At 40.4% G+C, this 25,409-nt stretch overlaps 1 protein-coding gene and 1 long non-coding RNA gene across 7 annotated transcripts in view; both read right to left on the bottom strand.

Annotated features, from left to right (window-relative positions):
- Positions 1-11,064, bottom strand: part of PPARA (peroxisome proliferator activated receptor alpha) — a 43,868-nt gene extending 32,804 nt beyond the window's left edge. For 2 of the 6 annotated variants that reach the window (XM_064461449.1, XM_064461416.1), the window contains exons 1-2: positions 10,206-10,631; positions 7,781-7,908 (exon numbers count right to left, since the gene is read on the bottom strand). The gene's annotated coding sequence lies outside the window, so the exon portion shown is untranslated. Of the gene's footprint in view, positions 1-7,780; positions 7,909-10,205; positions 10,632-10,662; positions 10,882-10,974 lie in introns of those variants that run through there. The other 4 variants (XM_064461432.1, XM_064461440.1, XM_064461424.1 and 1 more) reach the window with 4 other exon arrangements.
- Positions 11,065-11,569: 505 nt separating this feature from the next.
- LOC135315165 (uncharacterized) overlaps positions 11,570-25,409 on the bottom strand; it is a 32,414-nt gene continuing 18,574 nt past the window's right edge. Inside the window, exons 3-4 of the long non-coding RNA XR_010374597.1 lie at positions 12,222-18,462; positions 11,570-12,133 (exon numbers count right to left, since the gene is read on the bottom strand). This is a non-coding gene — a long non-coding RNA (uncharacterized LOC135315165). The remainder of the gene's footprint in view (positions 12,134-12,221; positions 18,463-25,409) is intronic.

The raw sequence follows: 25,409 nt of genomic DNA, 5'->3' as shown, positions 1-25,409 counted from the left end.
TCATAAACCTCTGTCACTCATAAGTTTTACTTGCTCACATGCTTGATAAAAAAACCCAGACAAAACCCCCTCACAACATACATGACTGTTCTATCTAGAAAGAATCATAACTTTTTACTAAAAGTGTGAAATTTTAGACATACTGTATTTATGAAAAGAAATAAAAACCAATTTCCACTAACTCACAGTCAAGCAAAGACTTTGATGCACTTTCTAAATCTTTAGGGTTCATGTATATGTATGGCTACCTTAAAATTGTTACAAACTAGGATGTAAGCATCTCTTTTGGTTTATATCCATAGACCTTTATGTGTGATATCAATTGGTATATATTGTTGATAATTCCTTATTAGCAGGACTGGCAGTAACACACTCTTTAGGACTTAGAATCCTTGGTGTGTTATAAATAAAAATACCTGCCTTAAGTTTAAATTTATAGTAAAATGAAGAATAAGAAATAATTAACTAATCTTTCGTTCTGTAAGCATATTTATTATTCCCACATGATTTCAACCTTGCCTACTCTTTGACAGAACAAAGGAACTTTCCTGTGACAAATACTTCAACTGAATACAATCTAATTCAAGGCCACATATTATATGTAATAAAAATATATTATTATTCTGCCACATGATCTAATATTTTACAGATACCAAGTAGTTTTGAGTTTGTTGACAGGTAGCAAAATTTTTGAAGTTGTATATAATTTTGTGATATTAACATAAAAGCTTGAGAGCATTAAGTTGTGACAGTACACAGAATGACAGTACACAAATTTGAACGTAGAATTTACCTCAGTTTTTACTGTTACCAGCATTAAAACACTGCGAAAAGGGCAATTTTGGGGAGAAGAAATAATTAAAATAAGCTTAAATTTCTACTGATTTGCTCCCAAAGACATAAAATTTTCATACTGTTATCACCCCACATTGCCCTTTCATGTCTCCCTGCTCTTCCCCCTTCTCACCACATTTAGAGTTCCCCCTCCCCACACAACGTCCCTGAACTACTGACTATGCAAACAGCAAACACGCTGTAGCTGGTTCAGAACTGCATGTTGCAACTGGCTCACTAGTGTGCCTCTGCTGATTGGCAACTGACAGGCCAAACAGAGCAGATAACTGTTGAATTCCTATTGCATCATTTCCTCAGTAGGGTCAACAACGTGTTTTCCTTTCTTCTTTCCAGTTACCAACTTTCATAAAAAGTATGGAACTTTAATGCCTTTGCAACCACTACTCCTCTGTCAAATTTGACAAGACTTGCAGGTTCAAAGTTATTGGGTGGGAGGAGAGGACAGCAGACTGTACTGCCTACACCTGACTTGCTTAGGTAACTATACTGAAAGAGTTGAGAAAACAATCCTGAAAACAGTTTTGAGTATAGCAGCTTTGGAGCATAACTCTCTTCCAAGATATATCTGGACTTTTGCCCCCCTCTGTTTTGGTTTTGGTTGGTTTGGTGTTTGTTTTTTTTTTCCCCCACAGTTCCCTTTCAGTATTTGCTTTATATTTACTAAGGTTTGCAGAACACACAAACGATACAATGGGTACCCGAAATTATATCAGTACTTGGAGTATTTTACAATTTTCCAGGGTCCCTCACTTTGATTCCTAATTGCATACTTTATTAAGAAAAAGATAATTGGCTGTCCCTGAAATAGTGGTTATATATTCACTTTGGCTGAAGATTTCTGACCTGTGGGCAAAAATACTAGTTCTTACAGACATCTTAATGACAACATTATTTCTGAATAAAGCGCTATTGTTTTGGAACAATACTTTTTATCTAAAAAGAAAGAGAAGGAAAAAAAGAAAAAGATATCTTAAATTAAAAATACTTAACGCAAAAAGTTGAAAGATGGTTTGGACTTTTTAGTGCATCAGTTTAAGATCATGAAAAGCTTCACTTGAATCTCACCTGCTGTCAACCACAACCTAGGCCTTGCAATTCCACTGTTTTAACACCTACTCAGACACAACTTCCCCACCTGGCAAATTCCCAAATTTTGCCACCCTGATCTCACTACATGGGTCCTGCTCAGAACAATCAAAGTTTAAAAAAAAAGCCCTCAACTTTTATCTGTATCTGTTACTACAATAGCTCTCTGACTTATGACCAGCATGCCTTTAAAAGGAACATGAAGCCTCTTAGTTTTCTCTTTTCATTCACAGCTTAAATTTCCCCATCTAAGCTCCATCTCCTTTTTGTTTTGGCCTGGGACAAAAGTCCAGTTACTTTGGCATCTGATGCTGCAACTTCTGCTTCAAAGATCAACAACAACAACAAAATATCTTTCCACCTCAAGTGTAACTCATTTTCAGTCTCCAGCACTCTCCCCATTCCCAAATCTCAGGTTTCAGTTTCAGCTTCACCCTGGCACACTCAGCTTCAATGCTCTTTCAGCCGTCTTATTCCTCTCTTTCATAAGCCATGTCAACCCATCCTCAAATCACCTCCTTCATCCCCTCGGGTGCTCTAGCCTTCTGTCTCCGCCCCTCTAGTATCTGCACAGCTGCACTCTTCTCACCATCTGCACCCCCTTGCACGATTCATCACCAAACATAACAGACCATGATTATTCACTGTTTGAAAAGCTACAGTGGAATTTACATCTGTTTCTGGAAGAGATTCAAGAAGCCTGAATTTGCCTTCTTAGCAGAGAACACCACCACTGTGTATTTTTGGTGGTTTTATTTCACTGATAAACTTCATTCCCTTTCTCAGACATAATAGCAAGACATATTTGATAACCTAAATTCAGCTTAACAGAAGGATCTATGAGAATGACCCTCAGACAAGATATTACAGATTTAGGCCCCTTCTGCTTGCAAGTGTCTTTTTGAAAATTAATTGAGTCATCCCAATGGGCTAGCTTTCATACTCTGATACCAGTAACCAAAATCTGATGTCTTACATAAACAGCACCTGGAGTTGTGTAGTTTACTTATTCTTCAGTGGATTACTGTTTTACTCGTTCCTTCAAAGTATTTTTACAGGCTCTTGTTGCTCAGCTATTACATTTAAATAAATAAATAAGCACTGCTAAAAATAAATCTACTTTGATTTAATGGCATGCCACAACTCAGAGTATCCGGAGTGGAATGTGCAACAAAATTCTTTCACTTTTTGTTATTGCTTGTTTTTTTTTGTTAAGAAAAAGGCCTTCAGTTTTGTTCTGGTAATTCAGAAATTCCTACCTCTAAAAGTCTCTATTTGTGATAAATGTATCACAGAAAAACAAAGTTTACACTGAATTAACATTGCTGACAGGAGCCTTGGCAACAGCTATGAACGCAATGAATCTACATTTTTTGGCATATGGACATCAAGTACTTGTACGTCCAAGCTACTGACACATCAGATAGAGGATATACTTAGGACACATGACTTCACAGTACTAAATCAGGTCATTTGCTACAATATAGAGATCACACGCCTCACACTTCTTCACAATCAAAAAAAGTCAAAATATAACCAATTATTTTTCCTGACATCTAAGCTCTTTGCTCACCCTTCATATGACATGAAGGGTGGCTACTTACCAGTTTAACAGTCCCATATTGACAATATTGTCACCATGGCTGCCAGCCATCCCACTTCTCCTCCCCACTTAACTAAGGAAGTACCTGAATTACAGAAAGGTGGAAGAAAAAACAGCAGTCCAATGAAACAGCCAGGATAAGAAAACCTATTTAAAAAGTAATATAACTACTTCCACATATCAGTTTTAATTCAGTTTGCAAAGCATTTTAGCTGATTGAATTGGACTTTGAAAAAGCAGTTATAGGGACACAGCACTCACAGCCCTCTTCAGAGCCAAACTCAAGTTGTTGGTTGCAAAATAAAGTTACCTTAAGGGTACAGTTAGACAAGCCAGCTTAAGTAATATAATAGCTCCCTGACATCAAAAGAATATCCCTTCCGTAGCTCCCTGACTTTGTCAGCCCTGCACCTTCCCTCTCCCTTTTCCTTTCCAGCCACACAGCTCCATCCCGCCTGTGCTGGCTCTCACAGTTGTCCGACCTCTCTGTCCACATCTATAATAGTAAATAAACAGGGCAGAGCACAGGCTCGAGCCCTGCTGTTAGCATCCTCTCTGACACCATTCTGGCCCATACCAACCTGGCACTCCCCCAAACAAATGCGCGGGCATAGTTAAGGGGACAGCAAATGCAGAGCAGCACACTGCTCCCCACTGGTACTTTGGATGCAACCATGCCCTTTCGGAAGAAAGGCTGTTAGGTGTGAGCAATCTTGGCGCTTTGTTCCAGGACCAGAAAACAGTCCCTGGCATATTTTACTCCCTAGTGTAGACACAGGCTCAGTGAAACAATTCTGCTCACTAAGCTGGTAGAAATGTAACACAGGAAAAACATAGCTAGAGAGCTGAACAGAATCGCTAAGGGGCAGCAAAAAGGAGGGATAGAAACACATGGACAGTAGCAAAGGAAAGAAGCATGAAGAGGGAACCTGACCGATCTTGAACAACAGTTGCTGGATCAGGTCAGGCCATGCTGAGCAACAACACCTCTTGCTGTAAGCCTCATATTTGCAGGGCTATCAGGAACAATACAGAGAGGAGACATGCTATTCTATTTTTTTTTTCATATTTAAATGTTCATATACACATGCACACACACATGCATACCATGTAGCAGAGAAATAAAATGAATGATAGCTGCAAACTAAACAATTCTATATTCTTAAAGGATAATCACTATTACGTTTCCATGGGATTTATTACAGGATTTATAATCTCGAGAAAATGCAACTCCTTGTAAATTTGGTTAGAATTAGGGCAGCTCAGTATGCTGAAAGTCAGGTGCCCAAAACATACATTTAAGTTGAACATGTGACAGCTGTTTGAAAATATTGGCCTATTTAGCTACAGTCCCATCTCTATGGGAGCACAATATAGAAAAGGTACAGCTGTTGCTTTTTTCAAGAGCAGTATCCTGTGCTGCTTATCTCTTAGTTACATATATTGTAAAGCTGCTACCTCATTTGCTTGTAATCAGACTGGCCTACTTAACTGCATACAGCAGTACTTTGTGCTGAGGTGGATAAGAATAAAATAAATAAAAATAATTCATTTCAGAGGTAAAAAACAGTTCATGTTTCTTATATACTCTTCTCTGTGGGAAGCTATGTGGAATATGAATATCTACATTGGGCCATTTTTAAATTTCACATACATACAGCATAACGACATAAGTCTACCTCATGCCCGCAGAGCAAAATTTCCAACAACTAACTGGTCAGAAACGACAACAGACAGAACAGTCTCCTGTTACATAATGAAACTGCATCCATAAAGTATCTTACACTGACAGTAAACCCACTCAAAACCCCCTCACAATGCAGCACGCTTACTCCAAACTGAATGTTCACCTATAGGGTAAGAAAAAAAGATTTGAAAAGCCACACTTAGCCATTTTCAACTTCGCTGAGTAAACTTCAACATCCCATATTCTGTGCTAATTCTACATTGGCTAGTTTTTCAAAATATTCTTAGGACTCCTAACCTTCATCAAGAATCTAGTTCTAGCCACCATTAGAAACAATTTTTATGTCAGTAATGCATAGTTCTTGTAAACTTCCCCCGAAAATTGCCAACAAGCCAACAATATTCACTACAACCTGAGGGATGCCATTCGATTCTACTTTAACATCAGAGTGGGTGAATTCACTGACCATTGTAATGGAGCCATTTGTCAACCCTATTGTACAGGATGCCATCAAGCACTGCCTGCTAATAAACCCAGGAGTCTCCAAAGCAACACCCACCTTCTTCTTCCTCCCCCTCAAATCCAAATGGTTCAATGTTATATTTTTCAGCCTTACTACTCTAGGGAACATTTTCCACACGTTGAACAAAGACGCAAGAAGGTTTGGTTTTGTTTAATATGAGCCTGCACCATGACTCCAATGCCATATACTTAATAACATTCTTGCTGAAACAGTAATACTAACAGGAGGCTGGAAATGTCAACAGTAATTCAAGTCTTCACTTTGCAATAGATTTTGCAAACAGACCAAAGTTGTTCTTACCATCTGAACACTCACATTCTGGTTTATACTCAGTGCTTTCTTCTGTGAATTGTTATATCAATAATTTCCAGTAAATAATTATTGAAAACAAAACAAAACAGGCATGTAGCACTCTTATTTGGGTAACAAAAAATGAATGGCAATACAAGCCTATATGCAGATAATGGAACTTACTCATACACCATTACTGTGCTGGATGCACGGATACATACAACAAGGCAGTAAGCTCTGCCTCCAAACCTTAATCATAGGCTGCAGAATAGTTTCAAATGATCCATTTTTTTGTTAAATCTAAATAACATTCAGACAGATTGTGGTACCATTCTTCCATGCAAAATACATCAAACTGAACTATTCACAACAATAAATGCTCTCAGCTCCAGAATTTTATACACTCATAGATGAGTAAGGAGTTACTCAACCATCAGTTAACCACCAAACAGCCGCTCTGGTTTCCTTTTGCATACTTATGAAGGAACTGAAAACGGTCTAATAAGGTATGAAAATATGAAATATGAAAATATTTGACTAACTCATTTTCACATGTATTTCAGCTACCTGGAGTTGCGCGCCAAAGAGTCTTACAACTTCAGTAGCTGCTAACTACTCCGAGTTCCTCAAGGCAGACACACTTATTAACAAGTGTCTTTTACTATTTGGAAAGATTAAGTGACTAATCTCTTAGTTTATGAATTTTTTAAAAACCATGATAGTATATCAGCATTTCTAGAAAGGGATAGGTAATTTACCAAATGCTTGCAAATGTGTCACATCCTGTTAGTGTTTCCACAGGCATGAGACAACTTGAACTTAAATCAATAAATTTAGATGAACATAGTACCACAGAACAAACTACACCTGTTTGGTAGTTCCCATCTTTGAATCTGCAAAGTAAAAAAAACCCAAAAATTTCTACAGCTTATGCTTACAGTGTTTCAAAACACAGTAAACAACTACACAAACCAGTCATGTAACAGCTTAAACCTAAATCAGGATTAGAATACCAATGAATTGTATTTTATACTTTTTATTAATCTGTGCACGAGAAGCCCTTCACTGGACACAGAACTGACACTTCCTAGATACTTAAAAGACCCAGGCAGTGCATTTATAAATAAATATTGTTTCATAAGCAGAAACTATTAGAACTGGTATGAGGAAGTGGAATCAGATTTGGCAACATCTCAATGCCACATGCAATCTGGTCACACAACAATCTGCTCATATCAATTTAATGTTTTTAAAACATGCCAAATATCACACTCTGTAAGACAGAGATTTTAGTTTTATTTTGAGGATAGTGATGATTTGGAGCCTAACCTTACCAGTTAAGTACGTTTTCATCCCATGAATATTCAGCATTCTGCTTCATAAAAAGTCATTCAATATTTAGTTTTGCAGAGCTGGTCCTGTGAAGTGTTGAGCACTCTACTTCTAAAATATTAAGAGTTCAGAATTCTACTGGATAACGCCTTTATACAAATTTACATAGAAGCCTAACACAGCAATAGATACTGGAACATAAGGAAATTTTACTTACTTTGTTTTCCTGACTGCACTACTATTTTCCATTTATCAACTGTTTGCACTACTTGCTGAGATTTCTTTCCTTGTTAGTTGACTATACATTAATCACTCCCTACTGAAATGCTACCTCAAATGTTTTTTCTTCTCTAGCTGTTCAGAAACAATGCCAAGATAGCTCCCAGTCCACGTATGTACTCACCACTTCATGCAGCATCTTGCAAGGTTGAAACAGAAGTTGTTTTTCCAGAATTTGTTCCTTTTCCATTTCATGTGCACATTGGTGATAACAAGTGGCTCTTCATTAATAAAAAGCTGCTCACATGCTTTCTTAAAAAAATTAAAACAAAGTCAACATGATTTCCCACAGCCACTATTCTAATCTTATATTGATATCATGTAATAGAATGCTTTTTAATGTTTCTTTAGGCTTCTTCAGAAAAAAAACCACTGTTATTTCACTTGGGCTAAAATTATTTTTTAAATGACTGAGGCTTTTAACACAACACCTAGTTTTACAGCAGGACTACACTGACATCTAGCTAACTAGGGTATATGACTGGTATATTGCAGTATCATTCTGATCTTTTTCCTTTATACTGGAAAAAATAAAAAGCACTCAACTAAGACCACTACAGTGAAAGACTTGTGCTACTTTAATTATCTATTACAAAGGAAAATACTTTTACTCATAGAGAGCATTCTCACAAATGTCCAAGTCTTTATGTGGACAAACTGTCAGAATAGTTACAGTTTCCAAGGTGTGAGCACACACATGACCCACAAGATGTCTTTGCAATTGGCCTTTTAAGTACCGTTTACACTCCAAAGGTAGAGATTTTACTTTTATATACTTCATAAGGCCTGCTAAAAAAAATAAATTAAAAAAGCATATATAGCTATAAATATAAATAATGGTTTGATTAAACTGACTTCCGTGTCCACTCAATGAAAAATAAACAAATTAAAGATTCAGGGAGATTTTGCAAAAGCAGTCAGATTAAATTAGAAATGTTAAAATTAGAAAATGCTGTCAGAAAATATGTTTGTATTTATAATAAATATGAATTCAATGTCATTTATTTTCAACGACAAGTATGGTATTTTCTTTTTCCCCCCCTTGCAACAAATGTGCCATGTGCAAGAGAAACAGAACTCAGACCTCAAATCTCAACAGGTAAGGTAAAACAAAGAGGAAAAAAAAAGTGCTATTTGCAATTTTGAAGTAAGAGTTGCTTCTAAAAAATACTAAGAAAATTTACATTGCCCTCCTTGACCGCTTTGGGTCAACAGCAAGCACTACAGTCTGTTTTCTAGAACAAGATTAATATCCTAGGCCACGTATCCCACTCTCCTGTAGGACATTATGTTCTCTAATATTTTTACAACACTCAACACAAATATTAAAGCGTAATGGTACAAAAATCACAACTGAAATGCAACCCTTTATAGTTTAAAATTCATAATGCCCTTTAAGACGACTACAGTACTGAGGGGTATGAATAGAAAATGAAGACATTAAAGAATTATTGAAAAGCAAGGTGAGACAGCCACAAGGTTTTCAGGATGTACGGGTTTGCAACAGGTAGTCAAAACTCCCTGTGCCGCCTGATTGGTAACAGTAGAGGGTAACAGTCACTATAAGGCATCAGCAGATTGATAATAACATTTTTTTTAGACTATGCCAAGTATTCCTTCCAAACATGGGAAAAGAAAGGGAGCGTGCTGGCTAGGCAGTTCTACAAACCTCTGATAAGGTCTGTGCACACTCTCATCCTTCCGAAACACCTCACCGCGCTACATAAAATCCAAAAAGTTGCCACTAAATGTAACTAAGCCAATAGCTGCTTGGTAGCTCGTGCCAAATAACAAAGGTTATGATAGTGGTTTAGCTTTGAATAGACCACATGTGACCACATCACATGAACCACAACTGCCGTCAGTTTCAGCATGAGACCAGGTAGCTTCAGTATTTAAGTCAGCGATTCAGAATTTATAAAGGAAACACTTTTTAAAGCTTATCAGTTTTGCTACCTGCAAAGAGCAGGCAAATTTCAACCCAGTAATCAGTGTTAGATGCCAATAAGAAAGTCTGTGCATGTTCTATAAGACAAGTACAGTTTGATTAAAACTTCCCTTCCCAACAAAACTTATGCAACACCTTTATTTGTGCAGTACTAAGACATCCAATGCCACCAAAGAGCCAAACATCATTATTCCAGATAATCCTGTCTGACGAATCCTGTGCTCATTCCATCAGATAGCTTTTCAGGAAGCAAGTGGACAGCCCCAGTGTTTTTCTCATCAAACCACAAAAGCAAACACAGGGGGAGATCCCACTGACCCACTCCTCACTCCAAGGATATAGGACCCTCATCTGACCAACCGACTGGTCAGCCTGCCTGAACAAACCAAGCCAATAAAGGTAACCTCCAAGCACATATTTTCTGCCTAGTGCCCAAGTTCATGTCTCAGATCAGGTTAAGGACAATTCAGATGTGCTGCATTTAAGAGAGACGACAGTCACAAAACAGCACCTTATATGACAGGACATTGCCTTCTCCTCTGCTCCCCACACCCCAGCACCCTGAAGTCTTCCCCACAAAGCTTCAAAAATCGCTCTTTACCTACAGACGCCAGCCTCCGCCAGGGCCGGCTCTTTGCTCGTCCTTTAGCCCCTCTGACCCCGGGCTGCCGGCCACCGCCGTCCCCGCACGGCGGGCAGCTGGCGCGAAGCCCGAGCGCAGCAGTGGGGGAGCAGCTAAAGCATCTCCCCTGGCCAGCTAACTCCTTCTCCTCGCCTTTGCCACCGCCGGAGCTTCGCAGAGGGCTTCAAAACGCAGCGACGAGATACAGAAATAAATAAAGAGAGAAGGGGAGAGGAAAAGACAGGTCATTAGCAAAACCGCGACCGTGTTAGCGAGGCCGGGGCTGGGGGTAGTCACCCAGCCAGCCGCGCTCCTGCCGCCCCCGGCCCGTGCCCCTCCTCGGCCGCCGGAGCCCCAGCCGGGGTACAGGCGGCCCCTGCACCGCAGGGGGCAGGGGGAGGGTTGGGGGGGGGGGGGGGCGCCCCTAAGGCAATACCGTACTTTACTGCCGGCCCGCAGGCGGGTGGGGAGGCGCGGCCGCCCGAGGGCGCAGCGGGCTGGATTGGGTCGGGTGGGGTAAGGACCGCCGCGCCCCCGGCCGCGAACTGCCGTCCGTCGGTCGGTCCCGCGGAGCGCCCGGCTCCCGACACACACGCGCCCAACGAACCCCAACCACCGCTACCGGCGCGCGACCACCCTCTCGCCGCCAGCCTCGGCCACGGGCAACAGGCAACCGACGCTGTCAGCCCGGCGGGGCGGGGGTCGAGGGGGTGGAAGGTGAGGAAGAGGAGGAGGAAGGCTGAAGTACCCCGGTCTAGCGCCTCACTGACTCTGGCCGGCAGGGTGACAGGTACCGGAAGTGAGGTCGCGGCACACACCTCCCGCAACGGCCGCGCGCCATTGGCTGGGCGGGGAGGGAGCTGCGCGGGCCGGGCGCAGCGCGGGGGTACACGCGCTCCTCCCCCTGCCCCCCCCCCCCCCCCCCCCCCCGCGCTGGGATCCCTTCTCGCGCCCCGGTGGCTTAACGGCAGCGCGCACAGCGGGAGCGCGGGGCCGGCGGTGGGAGCGGGGGGCGAAGCTGGGGCGCCGGGACTTGCCGTCAAGGGCGAATAAAGCCCCGCCGCCCTCCCCTCCCCTCCCCTCCCCTTCCCTTCCCACCCCCCCCGGGCGGTGCGCGGCGAGGCTGCGGCGGTACGGGGTGCGAGGGGTGATCGGCGGTTCCCCGCCGGTGAGGGGAGGTGCGGAGGAGACGTGCGGGGGGCGGTGCGGAGGGTTCGCGTTGGGCGCGGCCGGCGGAGAAAAGCTTCGTCGTGTTGAGAAAGTTATCGTGGGTCCCGTCTGTAAAGCAAAGCCCGAAATCCTGAGGCAAACCCTTAAGGAAGGCTCGGTAAGGGGCTTTGGCTTCTTGAGGCTCTCGAATCTTGGAAAGGTAACTAGAAGCATAAATACACTGGTTTTAAAAGGAGGTCAGCCCCCACCACCCCCGATTTCTGCTCTTTGACTGCTAGATGAAGCATTTCTTGATGGTCCTCATGCTTGTGCTCATCACTTTACAAAATACATCACAAGCTTTTTTTAATCATATGATTGCATTTTCACTTTCATGTTCTCACTCTATTTGGAAAAAAAAGCACTTTATTACTGACCTGAGTAGTCAATAACATGCCAGGAGGAGAAAACATGATTCACTTCAAATGTTTCCAACAGGAAATTATTTTACAGGTACCAAGTGTGTGCACACACACAGAGCTTCTACTTGTTTTCACTCAATGGAAACATAGTTTGTGGCAGTTCAGAAAACAGAAACATGGGCCCGGAAGGGAAGGAAGGAGAGCACTGTCCTGGAGGCTTGGCCCCTACTGCAGTGAGCACCATATTTAATTACGTAAGTTTCTCACAAATTTGGGTTAAGCACATGGACCTGGGCACCGGAGCACTCAGTACAGGAACAATAGTAATGGTAGAGGCTGAAAAAACACCAGAAAGCATGCCTTAATACCAACCAATAAAAGGCAGTATTAATTGCAGAAAATAGAAGCTAACGAAAGCCCTCACCTTTATTTAAGGCTTTTTCAAACTATTTCAAGCCGGTTCTGGTCACAGCCTGACTTCACTGCTTCAAGGTCTGTCCCAACCTGGGCCAACACCCAATGCCGCAAGAATCAATTGATTTAGAAGGTTAATTCCCAATTTTAACACCTATGTGTAAGAGAGCTCAGCTGATAACAAGGATGAGGGACTATTTCCATAAAAGATGTTATCTGCACAGAGTTTTTCTTTCAGTTTGGCTCTTTCCTCTCTGTCTTTCTCTCTCTCTTTCTCTCTCTCTTTCTCTTTCTCTCTCTCTCTTTCTCTCTCTCTCTTTCTCTCTCTCTCTTTCTCTCTCTCTCTTTCTCTCTCTCTCTTTCTCTCTCTCTCTTTCTCTCTCTCTTTCTCTCTCTCTTTCTTTTCCTTTCTTCCCCCCCACCCCGAAATATACAAAACCAGAATAAGCTTCTATGCAGTTAAAAATATATATTGGTTTTCTTTCAGTGTGTGATCAGCTCTTAAAACTGTTTCCCCTCTTGTTTGGCAAGGAAGCTGTGGAGAGTGAGGATACTTGTGTGAGTTTCCATACTGAACTTTCAGACTGGATTTAGGAGGTCTGTTTGCATGCATGCTTGTATTGCTGGTCCCTGAGGTGACATTTTACATGCACTGCAGTACAATTCTAAAAAGTAAGATCTTGGTATGGTTGCAGGCTTTTGTGTTGGGAATATACACATTTTGAGGGATTCAGCACATCAGGACTTTGCTGTTGCCAGTCAGAGGCATGCCAGGCTTCATCCTAGCTGTCGCGCTCAGCTAGCTTTTCTGAGGGACAAATAGATGTTTCATACATCTTGGCCTGGCTCACACACTAACACTGTCCCAAAGGCAGTAAACCCGCAAAATATTTATTGGAATTTAAAATGAGTTGTGGGCTGTTTCCTGTTTATGAGCTGTGGGCTCCGCATCCCACACTCGCTGATAACTGAACTCATAGCAACCTCCGTCTACAGCATGGTCAGTGAAGAGGACTGTGTTATCCCAGACATGGAGAAGAGCGCTCTTAATCCTTGTTTTGGAAGTGTTTTCTTCTAAATAAGCTGCATACATTTTGTCCTTAAAAATGGCTGGCGTTGCAGAAAGCATCTGTAGTGAAGGAGGGGAATGTATCCTGCATTTAAAATATTTACCCAGGAGACCATACTGATTTCTTTTGTATCAAAAGTGCTTTTTAAGTATAGATTACTGACTGGATTGTGTAAATTTGTATCACAGTTAAAATCTTAATAACATACTAAATACCAAAAACATCCATTAGCTATTTAAAAGCTTTTAGAAATCAGAAATTAGATTATTTACTAGGCTTTTAGCTGGAATAAGCTTTAATTAGTGTTACATTCTATTAATATGCAGTAACTATATTACTGTTGCCTAACAGCTTGACAGTTGTGAAACAAGCAGCCAGACTTGTGCAGTCGTTGATTTTCCATCTTTCCAGTAGCCAGCTGGCTTAGTCAGAGGTCTCCACAGTCACCGGCAGCATTTCTGTCACAAAAGGTTTTCATTTGCAAAACAAAAATGCCTTTCCATTTATTTAAAGGCCAGATACGGAGTGTCTTGTAACAATTCTGGGGAAGCAGATGAGCAGATCCAAGTCAGCACAGACTCATTCAGAAGTTTGGGAAACAGACTACACCAGCAAGCACCTTCACCACCTCCTCCAACTACTGGCAAAACACAGGCAGTGCGCTGAACCCATGCTCAAATATTTGCTGTGGTTTCTCCTGCTGATCTGATGACAGACGTTTTAGCAGACAATATGCCTCATTTTTGCTGGGTCATCATGAAAGTCTTTCCTGACAAAGTTGCTATAATAAGTAAAATAGAGCCTTCCCTTTTAGGTATTTATTTGAACAGGAACTGCAGAGACCAAGCATCGTAGCTAGCATTTTATAAGCTGAAATAGCACACGTATGGTTCTGTTTCTCTTTGTGTGACTACTGAATTTTTGCTGAACTAACGAACTAATTGAAAATTATTTTAATATTATTGAATTACTCTTCTTAAAAGAACAGAAGTGGCTGGAACGTCACAAGACAACAAGTTTTATGAACCGAGGACACTAACGGAAGTACAGGAAACTATTTGAGTGCAATTTAAAGACTTTTTGTGTGTAATTTTGTGGATGCTGAATCCTGCCTATTTGTGCCTGCTCAAAATAAGTCAAAGCCAAAAGTCCCATGTGATAATGAAGAGGAGATGATTACATCTGATCTACTTAAGTTAATATGTGGGCTACATGCATACACAGTATGCAAGTTATTGTTAAAAGAGCAGTTCTTTCTCACCAGATCAACTGTCTTTAAAAAAAAGAACCAAATTAACTGTGAAACAGAGGAGACCTGTGAGATTTATCTGTCCTGACCTTTTGTTATGAAGCTCTGTCCCAGCATTGCAGTCCTGTTACGGAAGTGTCTGTGCTAGTTTGCCTTGTGGTTGGTTTTGAGGTTTGGTTGTTTTTAGATGCACGTCTCTCTGCTGGCTTAGAAAAGCTCTAGGACTAAAGGTGATAAATTAAAATGTTTAAAGATAAACCATATGAGACTCATCTGCCTCATTTTAATATGAAAGGTTTGGATGGAACCAGGATGCAAGTTTCAGGTTTGCACAAGTCTCATGTTCCACAAACCTATTTAGACATTGGAATTTTTTTTTAAGTCTAAGCTGACATTTTATTTCCCTACAAAATAAGTGATTAAAGTTGTTACTTTAATTTTGAGATGTTTACCATGCCACCCCATCAATTTAAGGTATGGACTTGGTCATTCAGGTCATTTCTGTCCATATCTGAAAGTGACTTTGCTTATTACTCTCTACTTCCTAGTGAAATAGTTCATTATTTCTCAAGAGTGTCATGATCAAAAATTCCAGATGTCCGTATGACTCTTCTGGTGTGAGAAAGACTAAGAACAGTTGCACATAAGATAATGGTGCTTTAAACTTATCAACCAACCCTTTTTAACCCAAAATGTTTACAATTTCTCTAATAACCAATCTTGGTTTTATGCTGGTGCTGTCATCATCGCTATAGCTAGCTGTTATCAGCAGCAATGTTAAGAATTGTTCAATTAACATATTTTTTAATGTGACAGTTCTCTGCCCCCCCTCGTTATTAATTTCAGTCTTTATTTTCTCCATTTTAATAAAAAAGTTCTTTAAAGAAAAACCATTAGCGGTGAGCAAGCACCTTTCTTACAGAAATGCAGGATACACACTTTAAAGGGTGAACTGAAAGAGAGGGGGAAAACAGTACCCCTCAAGCATTTTCTGAGGGGAAGCCCACACCTGAGCCTCCTATAGAATGTGAAGGAGCCACAGGGGAAACCACCAACCTGAAAACAGTTTATGGGAACATGTAATTACTTTTAAAACACAACTGTGCTGTTCTTTTCCACATCCCCCCCTACCTTCTCATCCAAATCGTTTCTTCCTCCAGTGTCAGATTCCTTTTCTATACATTTGTTTTTGTACTGGACACTGTATTACCAGAGTCAGCAGGATTTAGCAGATTTATTTATGGTTTTATTGTCTCTGAGAATTGCTAACAAATCAGTTAGACTTGGTATAATAAAATTACACGATTTTAGAAAACAAATCACTGCTTGGTATCCTGAACTAGAAGTAAGTTTTGTTATTCTGTTACTGGGGTTTTTTGCTCCTTCCTTTGATGCATATGGTACTTGCCATGATGGGTCAGTGAACGGATAACAGTTTCCTCCCATATGCAAGTTTTTTCCTATTTTCCCTGGAAATAGATGCTTTGATTTAACTAATTCTTAATTTATTGCTTAATGCATTTTAGTTTATTGATCCCTGTGTTTCTATTGAAATACTGTTTCTACTGAAGCACTGTTTCTGCTGAATACTCTTTGAATGTTTCCTATTTCAAAGAGTTTCTTTACTTATCTAGGCTTTTCACTTCTTCCTACTTTTGCTCTGTTGGCTCAATGAAGTCTTTGTTGCCCCCTTTTCCCCAACCTCAGTTTCACATTTGGTGTTTTATTGATCTCACTGAGATTCTCTTCCTGGACGACATCTTTAAAATCACTCCCTGCCATCACCACCGTAACTGTGATTCATATCTTATTCATTAGCTGACTATTGCAACATCTTTTCTGGCCTCCATTCGTCCCCCTCTCCAGCTAAGCTATCTTTCACTGTCCCTCTCAAGTCTCTTTACTATTTACGTCAACTCCGTGCCTCTCTCTGACGTCTGCTTCCAATTCCCAACCCTTCTTTCCTGTAACACCCTGTGCTGTCCTTACAGTCCTTTAATAATTGTGCTGAAAATCTGCCCTTTCCCTGAAGAGGTTCTATATTAGCAAGACATACTAGAATAAAAAAGCAAGAAAACGTATGGTGGAACATGTTTCTTAATGCAATTATTAGCAACTTCTGCTTCCTTTTCTTTAAAATATGTCCTCCTATATACTTCTGCAGTGTGTATATACTCCCTTGCATGCCTAGATTAGCTTATGCTGTAACTGGTAAATTCTCCCAGCATACTTCGTTCAATATTAATTTATTCTTGCCTGGCTTTAGTTGTAGCCTTAATCTAAGCTTCAGTATTTTCTGTGCCTTTGCTCATGTTTTATGCAGATTTCAAGAATGAATTACCATGTAAACGTCGGCTTGCTGTGGTCTCATCTCTTTGTAAACAATTCAGTCCAAGTGCAGAAATTAAAACTGAAGTGGAACTTACGTTTGCCTCCATACTAAGTATGTACACCTCAGGCCAAGTTCTTCATGCACCAAAGGTGTAAGCACGTTTATTTAGCAAGCAGATGCAGTGATTTTAAAAGTTGTGTTATTGCCAGAGCACCCAAGGAGAGTCAGTGTGAATCATGTGCATGTATATTTGTTTCAGTGCAAGGTCCGTTGGCTTTTGAAGGTGAGTTTAAAGCTAAGCTGGTTTGTTTTTCTTTTTCCTGAGGCAATTAAAGGGAAAGTACAGGTTGCGTGCTGCTTTCAGAGTGGTAGCACATGGTGATCAGGTAGGATATGCACCATACAGCACTGCTACTTTCTGTTCACTACAATGCATTTTCCAGAGCTCATCTAATCACAGTTTTGCAGCCCTCCAAGATCCTTAGCTCCTTTTCCTGTTTGCCTGTATTACTGCAAATGCAGTTTTAGAAAGCTCCTAAGATTTACACCCCACCCAACCCCACCTCCCCCAGAGAAAGGGCGAGTATTTGCCTCATACTATCAAGTAAAAATTTTGAGTTTGGGTTCTGGGGTGTGTAAATCTGAGACTTACTCAAAGCAATTAGCTGAGTAACTATTCAGCCTAAATTGTTTTCCTACCCTGTTTCCAGGCCATGACTAACACTCACTGTGCTACACCCAGTCTTTTCCAGCATTCACAACTGATACACTGAGCGTATGCTAGAACTACCTTGTATGAAGAACAATCATATATTTCATTTCTGGGCTCTTTGCTCAGTCATTGCATATCTACAGGTCAGATTCTTAAACAAAAGAAACACACATACAGTTGGGCTGATGCTTTGCAGCTAGTAGTTTTTCGTTCACACTTTGACTGTCCACGTTCTCATTCAAGTATTTCTCACTCTTCCTTACACTGATCATCTTTGCTGTGTGACTAGGAACTGCTCATCACTAAGTCCTAGATAGATTTTTTTTTTTAAAGAAGACAGTACCTCTAAAATTATTTAAAGTGTTTGATAAAAGAATTTGTGAACAAGACATTAAATAACAGAAAGTAAAGAGAAGAGGAAGGTCAGATGAGATTTGAAAGCATATGCAGATTACCTGTGCCGTAAGACATATTCACAAGCTTGTTGCTTGCTAGAAATTGAGGGAAGACTCATCTCCAGGCTGGTAGCAGGAAGGCCACAGTTTTCTGATCCTGTGGCCTCAGAAACATCCAGTTCCACCTTTTTTTGTCCTCAGGCAATACTGCACCCCTCCTCAATTTTCCCAGCTCCAGCTTTTTGCGGGCCATACTGTGAACCAGATCAGGGGACCCGTTCTACTGAAAAATAATAAAAAAGAGCCACAGGAAATAAACATTATTTCCTGATCTAATTCATGGCATACCCCCTGTGTCCTGGAGAGGTGGCGTGCTGTGATGAAGGAGTGCTGGCTGAATTCCTTCCATCTGCATTACCTCTGAAACTAGCCTGGCACCAAACCACAGTCAAGCCTGGCCAAAGGAACAGAGAAGCTGGCTGTAGCAGGTGATCTGAGGGATAAGGAAAGAGAGTAAAAGGCTTATTTTAGTTAGAAGGCAGTGATAGGAAATCCTGAAAAAGGAGGGAATTTTCAACTGGATCGTGAGGAGCAAAGCCAGAAGATGTCTGTAGGACTGGAGCACGGGTAAGTGCTGGTTGTTTGGACAAGAGGAATGTAAGCAGCGGCAGGAGCCGTAACACTGAAAGCCCTCTGAGCTTGGAGAACTGGGGAAGGATGTCATTTCAGCAACACAAAAGCAACAACTACGAACACTGTATTTATCCAAACCATAAAGAACAATTTCAAATAAGAAGATGTTTCGGAGCTGTGTTTAGCTGGAAGATCTGTGTGGGAGACGGGTGGATACCTTTGGACTTTGTTAATAATTAAGTGGAGAAGTGTGCTAAAGCCTATGGAATGGATAGCATGGTAGTAAAGATACTGTGACTCACTGAAGTTGGAGTTTAGCAAACAGGCAGAAGTAAACAAAACTGCACATGACAGATCCATGTGCAGCTAGACCTGTCTCTCTTTAGTGAAACCGTGCCTGAAATGCTCCATTCACTTCTGGAAACCTCATGGAAATAATTTGATACTGAACACACAAGGAATAAAAATTGTTGCATTCAGAGCTGCGTGCAAATCCAGTGTGTTTTCCAAAGCTTTCCTATAATATTTGCAATATTCAGCGTATTTTCCAGTTTTTTTTCTCATAATAATCCTTGAGCTAATGTCTTGCCAGTTGAATAAAACACAAAAAGAAACCTTCTTTTCTCAGATGATTTCACTCACTCCAAATGCAGCGAGAGCCAGAATAAAAATCTGGATATATGGTTTTAAAAAAGCAACAGCAAGGACTTCTATAAGCAGCAGGCCTCTGAAGTCTGCTTTTCTGCATACTAGTGTCACCAGATATTTAGCTTTTAACTAAGTTAAGTTAACCCTTTAAGGCTTCTCCCATTTTTTAAAAAAATTGTTATTAACTTTTGCATATATTAATATAATTCTCTTCCTTCCTCCATTTTTACCTCCTGTTGATGGCCTGAGGTACATTTGGCTCTAGAAGCTGGCAGGCAAAATTCATAATGTTTGAACGTAAAACAGCAAATACTCAAAAGCTGGTCTCCTGCCAGCTGCCTACCTCTCAGGGTTTCCTGTTTCAACAGCCGTAGCTGGAGACCCCGAAGGTTCCCAAGCCACTGGGAAACGCCTACAACAGGACAGGCAAACGCACCAGGTGGATCACTGATGCCGTTCCAGAAGAAGCCAAGTACAAGAAGCATTCATACAAGAGTGTTTAATTAGAGCTATATTATAGAGTTTTTCATCCACTTTGAGTCACGCTACCTGATCCTAGTTTCTTTGATTACCTAATTCATCCATGTGTAACTCTGCAAATATTTGCTAAAGAACACAAAATATTTGCTGTTTATCCTGGGGTTCAGCATTACAAATGTTTGTTTAACGTCCAGACTGGGATTTTCAAATGTATCCGATAGCTTGGTATACGTCCATTTCTATTTAATCTGGAAGGAAAAAAGTCTTGTCTGTATACCTACCCTATATGTCTCACCTTGAAATGTTTACATTCAGGGAGTTTACCTGTTGAAGCTATGTATAAGATAAAGTGCCCTGTCACTCTCCCACATATCAGCAGGCTTGTCATCATGCACATACACACAGAGACACACAAAAAGCCTTTCATGCAACATATATAGAGCAAGCTACCTGTGCCACTGAAAAAATGGGGTGAAGGCAAGGCACTGTTATGTTATTATAGGGTAAATGAGGCTAGATTAACCGAGGGTGTGAGCATGCTGACATCACCTAATTACTTGGTGGTAGAATTACAAGCGCTGTCTCTCCACTTCAGATTTGACAGTTAGATTAACTATTACATATTACTGTGCTCTAAGACAAGTGCTTTGGTGTAAGTAAAAACAAACCAAAGCCCTTTTTTTCGACCCAGAAAAGCTCTAATTACAACACAAAGTGAAAATGTGTCTTTTTTCTTAAGGGTAATGCCATAGGCAGATTTTAGGCCTGGAAACTGAGTCAGGAAGAAATCCTCAAACTGAGGTTTTGCAGGCTACAGAACTATATTTTATGGTGTTCTGGCCACAGAGTAGTCTTTTGGGACAATGTTGATGCAGCTGCTCAGCATTGCTGAAAACAGAAGATCCCGTTCCCTCCTCCTGCCCCTTCCTTCCGGCAGGGGCTCCACCATTTGCCTTTTTTAGGCTTTGGTATTTCTCAAACCCCTCAGTGAGTCAAAATTTGACTCACTAACCTGCCAAAACGACTGGGTAGTTTTCTGTAGGTTAGTGAGTTGGGTTGACTCAGCCGGGAGCCACCAAATGCCAGAGTGGGCACGAGGGTGAGGAAAGAACCTCAGAAGAGGGCAGGAGGAAGCGAGATCTTCCCCCTTACAGCTGTAAGGTGTTACATCAGTTCAGTTGTTTGTGAAACCACACCTTGGAAGAAGGTGGTAAAGGCCACTCGCTGTGGATATTTAAAAGTAGATCAAGGAGTGGTTGAAATCACTATTGGGTCGTTCGGTTTCCCATAGTACCAATATTAGTTTTCTTCATATCTTCAAACCCCTTGACTGGGACAATGTCCCTCTTAACAAGCACCCACTGCCCTTTCCTGTTGTGTTTATATCAGGCCTTAAAGCCCTATTTCTTTTGCAAACTTTTTAAATTAATCAAATCTTCATTGACTGCTATCAACATCATTATACTAGAATTCTTGCTCCTGTTTACCTAAGTATTCAGTTCTTTGGGGCAAAATCTTATAATTTCTCTTAACTCTGGCGAGTGCCCTTTGCCTATGCATAGCTAAAGTTCCTAAGACAGTTAAACAACTTTCATTTGCTCTTAGAGAAAAGACAAGGACTCAATTCAGTCGTTATCCCACTATCAATCCTATGAACTATATACAGGAAAATATGTATTATTAAGTAAATAAAGATGAACTATACATTTTAAAAAATTATGGTGGAATACCGGAGTCAAAATGTACTTAATCCAAACCCAATTAATCTCTCATTAAAAATAAAATATTAATACAATGCTGATTTTTTTTTTTTAAAAATCTGTAATTCCTGGAAGAGCTCAGTTGGAACAACTAACTCTTTTTTTTTTTTTTTTTTTTCTTTTTTTCTGTTTCTAGCTCTTACATTGTTCTTCTCACTCCAGAAACAGACACTTTACAGCTGGTATATATATTACACTAATGATGCTTTGATTTAGAAATATGCCTACAGATGTTAAATTAATCTAGTCAGATTTTAGTTACCTCTGAGACCTAGCTATAATGTTTTCTTCTGGAAGATATTCACATTTTATCTGTCCCTGTGGTTTATGAAAGTCAGGCTGTCTTTGGATACATTATGGTTGATTTCATGTTTTTCTTCAGATATCCACTCATGTCCATAAATTTGAAAGATGTATATTGTACTACCAGAGTATGTACTTTGAAATGAGTTTTAGATTTGGTTGCTAATCTGGTGGCCCTGCTTCTCTCTTCTGTAAACATGTTAAATAGCATCCAATGGGCCTGAGTCCAGCAAGGCTGTTCGCTAAATAGCCTCCAGGTAGAGTTACTCATTAGTGAAGGGACGAACCCTTCATTAAAAGAGAAGTTTGATAACACAAACGTATGAAAAGCTATACTGAATGCTTCTTGCATCTATTTGCAGCTTTCTGAATTTGAATAGCTGAACTGGATACCGTTCCAGTGAGAAACAACAGGCTGTACCCAGAGCAGCCTGTACCTGATATGAGGCTTCTGATAAGCTCCTGGATACCAAAAAGATTATTGAGCAAATATGTTTGATACAGTGGTCTACTATTTTATATTGTTTTTCTGTTCCTGATCACAAGTTGTTACAGGGCTGGTAAAAATTAGGTAACTGAATTCTAAGGCTTTGTTGCTCCAGCAGAATTAAAACTTACTTTTAAAAGATATTCATGTGCCTTAGGAAACTCCCCCCACCAACCTTTATTTGCTGGATTAATCACTTGGAGCAATGCGCTAAATACACCGTTCTTTTTGTGGAACGTGAGGCTCAAGCCTTCATTCTTGGCAGCCATGTCCTTCATGCCGTGCATACTATAACCCACCGTTGTTATTTTTTATTCGTCTCGGGAGAGCAGAGTGCTTCACAGCAAATAAAGGGATAGCTCCTCCCGGAGGAGCTTATGCTACAGCAGGAGATAACACTCAGGAAGAGCAGGGGAACACAAGGGTCACAATAAAGGTCATGATGAAAGCTTGATGTGGCATGTATGTTTTGTTAACGCTGCTTTGCACTTAGCGTGCTTCATCGATTTTTATGGATGGTATTTAGATTGAGGCTCAGGAGTGGGAAGCTGGTACAAAAAAAAAAAAAGAAAATAATAGACTGCTGAGATGTACCAGATGCAGAGACATCATGGAGAAAAGAAACGGAGACCTTCAACTTGCACTTTGTTGACAGCGAAGAATTTTGAGTGCAGGCAGAACAGCTATCAACACTTCCACACTTTCATCTCTATTATTACCTGTCCATCCCATACCCTGTGAGCAGGTTTTGTCTATTTTTTGGGGGGTTCTGTGACATAAAAGTATTGTGATTATTTTTGCCTAGCCAGATTAGGCGGTGTAGAAGAGAGGCAAAACCAGAAAGCTATTAAAAAAAACCCCAACATTAAAAAACAACAAACAGCAAAATTACATTCTTGTCTTCCGCCCACACCATTACCAAAAAGTCTCAGTGGTCAACACAGCAAGACTACAGCCTATAAGGCAACCGATGGGAGGTCAGTTCTCATGCAGACCGCATAACAAAGGCAAAGTTGTAATCCCTGTCTTGGGGGTAACATATATGGATACATGTATTTCTTGTATATATTCAGTTTTTATCAACATGCCTCCCAAAAAACTGTGCCAGAACTTACAGAGAGACGAAGGCAGAGAACACGTTGCTTTATACTAACCTTTCTAGCATTAAATGGATTAAAAAAGCATTGCTTTTCAAAAAACCCAAACAAACCAATAACTATGTGCAGTGGCTTAGCTTTATGAAGTGCAATCATCTAGTGTTAACAAAGTTAGTCTTCCCATTTGCCAGCATGCACAGAAGCTTTGCACTGCTCACACTCAGAAGTGTTCCACCAGTGTGTAGTCATCATCATCATCATCATCATCACAAAATCGTTTTTAAGAATTCAGCCCTGCAGAAAACAGCAGAGCTTGCCAGGAATGCTGACAGTTTGTACTCAGGAGTTGTTCAAGCCACTCCTCTAAATATTAGGTAAAGGGAATTTAGCTACTGCAGGCTTTACAAGGACTGTATGCATGGAATAATTAAAAAATATTAAACCAAATAACTTTTGTGTTAACCTCAGGCAAAACACATCCTCAGGCCCCACATGAGATGGTGCACACTGAAGCCCCAATGGGTCTGTACGCACATCTTTTTCAACCCTACAAAACAAACGGAAATTACATCTATAGCGCGCTGAAAGAAACTGTTGTAACACACTGCTGTAAGGACATTGCTGTACTTTCCGCAGCACCTAGCAGCTGCACAAAACAGGAGCTACGAATGCTCTATTAATTAGGATACATAGCTTCTCTTTACCTGACATTCATTAGGCTTTACTTTCTGCTGCTTTTCAGAAACTCACAACTTCTAGGTATGCCTCTTTGCGTTGAATTTGCTGTGCTTATCCATTGCTTGGCCTGGGTTTAATTGCGGTGTAACAACTGCAGTTCCTTCACATTCCTCTCTGTATTATTACTATTTTCTTTGTCCTGGCACCATAAATAAGGTGCTTTTTCCCAAGTCCTCAGTATGGAAAGAAAAGTGTCCTTCTCTTCCGTACTGTTCTTCTGCTTGGATATAGAGAGTATGTTGGTACTGGTAAGAAACAAATGGAAAAGTTGTCCATGAGGATAAGCATCTCTTGCTATAACAGTTCAGGATATACCAATGTACTTCTGAAGCTAAGAAAATCTACTATTAAAAAAAATATTTAAAACCATGCACAGTATGCATTGTAGAGATTTCAGGCCTGATGACAAATTAGTGGGAGTCTGATATAATAGATGACATTTTAGAATTACTTTTTAACATTCAACATATTTACGTGACTTTTCTGCAAGCACCATCTGCAAAAAATGAAGATGAGTGCCTACCTACCAAAATTATACTCAGATTTGCTGGAAAGCACATCATGACTTTCAGATTTAATAGAACCATTTTTTTCTCATTTAAAAATATTTCTCCTTGCATTTGTCTTTTTTACTCCTAATAAAATTTTGTCTCTACAAATAACAAAGAATGCCCACCTCCCCCACCTGGAAATTATTTAAACCTGAAAAAGAAACATTTTCTGTTTAAATTACTCTCAGATAGGATCAAAACATTGTAGTCCTCCTTCTGAGGATGTTCTCAGAAGCAAACAAAGCTTTATGGCACAGACAGCAGAATCTGAGCAACTTAGCCATCAAAACCACTGAAGTAAACCCTAAATCCAATTTTAGCAAACCATAACATAGTATTCTACAGTACTCTGTGAATAGTTTCATATTACCAGCAGCTGGTTTAAAATAGTAACAGGACAATTATGCCAACCTCTAAAATAATGATTCTATCATAACGAAAATATTTGCATGAAGTAAATGGACATTGAGTAACTGCGGACTTTTGTACCGGTGATTACATTGCATCAAGCCATGTTAAAAACAAGGTGGAGAAACTAGAAAAAAACCTGGACATAACTTGCAGCCTTTTCCCATTCTGCTACTTATAAAAATATCCATTTGTCCTTTGAACAAGGACAAAAAGACTTACTTCTATTACCAAAAATCCCACCACCAAACCCCAACCCCTCAAAACCCCAAATAAACTTGTAGCACCACAGTTCTTCCTTATTCCTGAACCGCTTGACTGGTATTCAAAGATGT

The sequence above is a fragment of the Phalacrocorax carbo genome, chromosome 1 (genome assembly GCF_963921805.1).
Source record: "Phalacrocorax carbo chromosome 1, bPhaCar2.1, whole genome shotgun sequence".
Classification (NCBI taxonomy): domain Eukaryota; kingdom Metazoa; phylum Chordata; class Aves; order Suliformes; family Phalacrocoracidae; genus Phalacrocorax; species Phalacrocorax carbo.
This window is presented reverse-complemented; position numbering and strand designations above follow the sequence as displayed.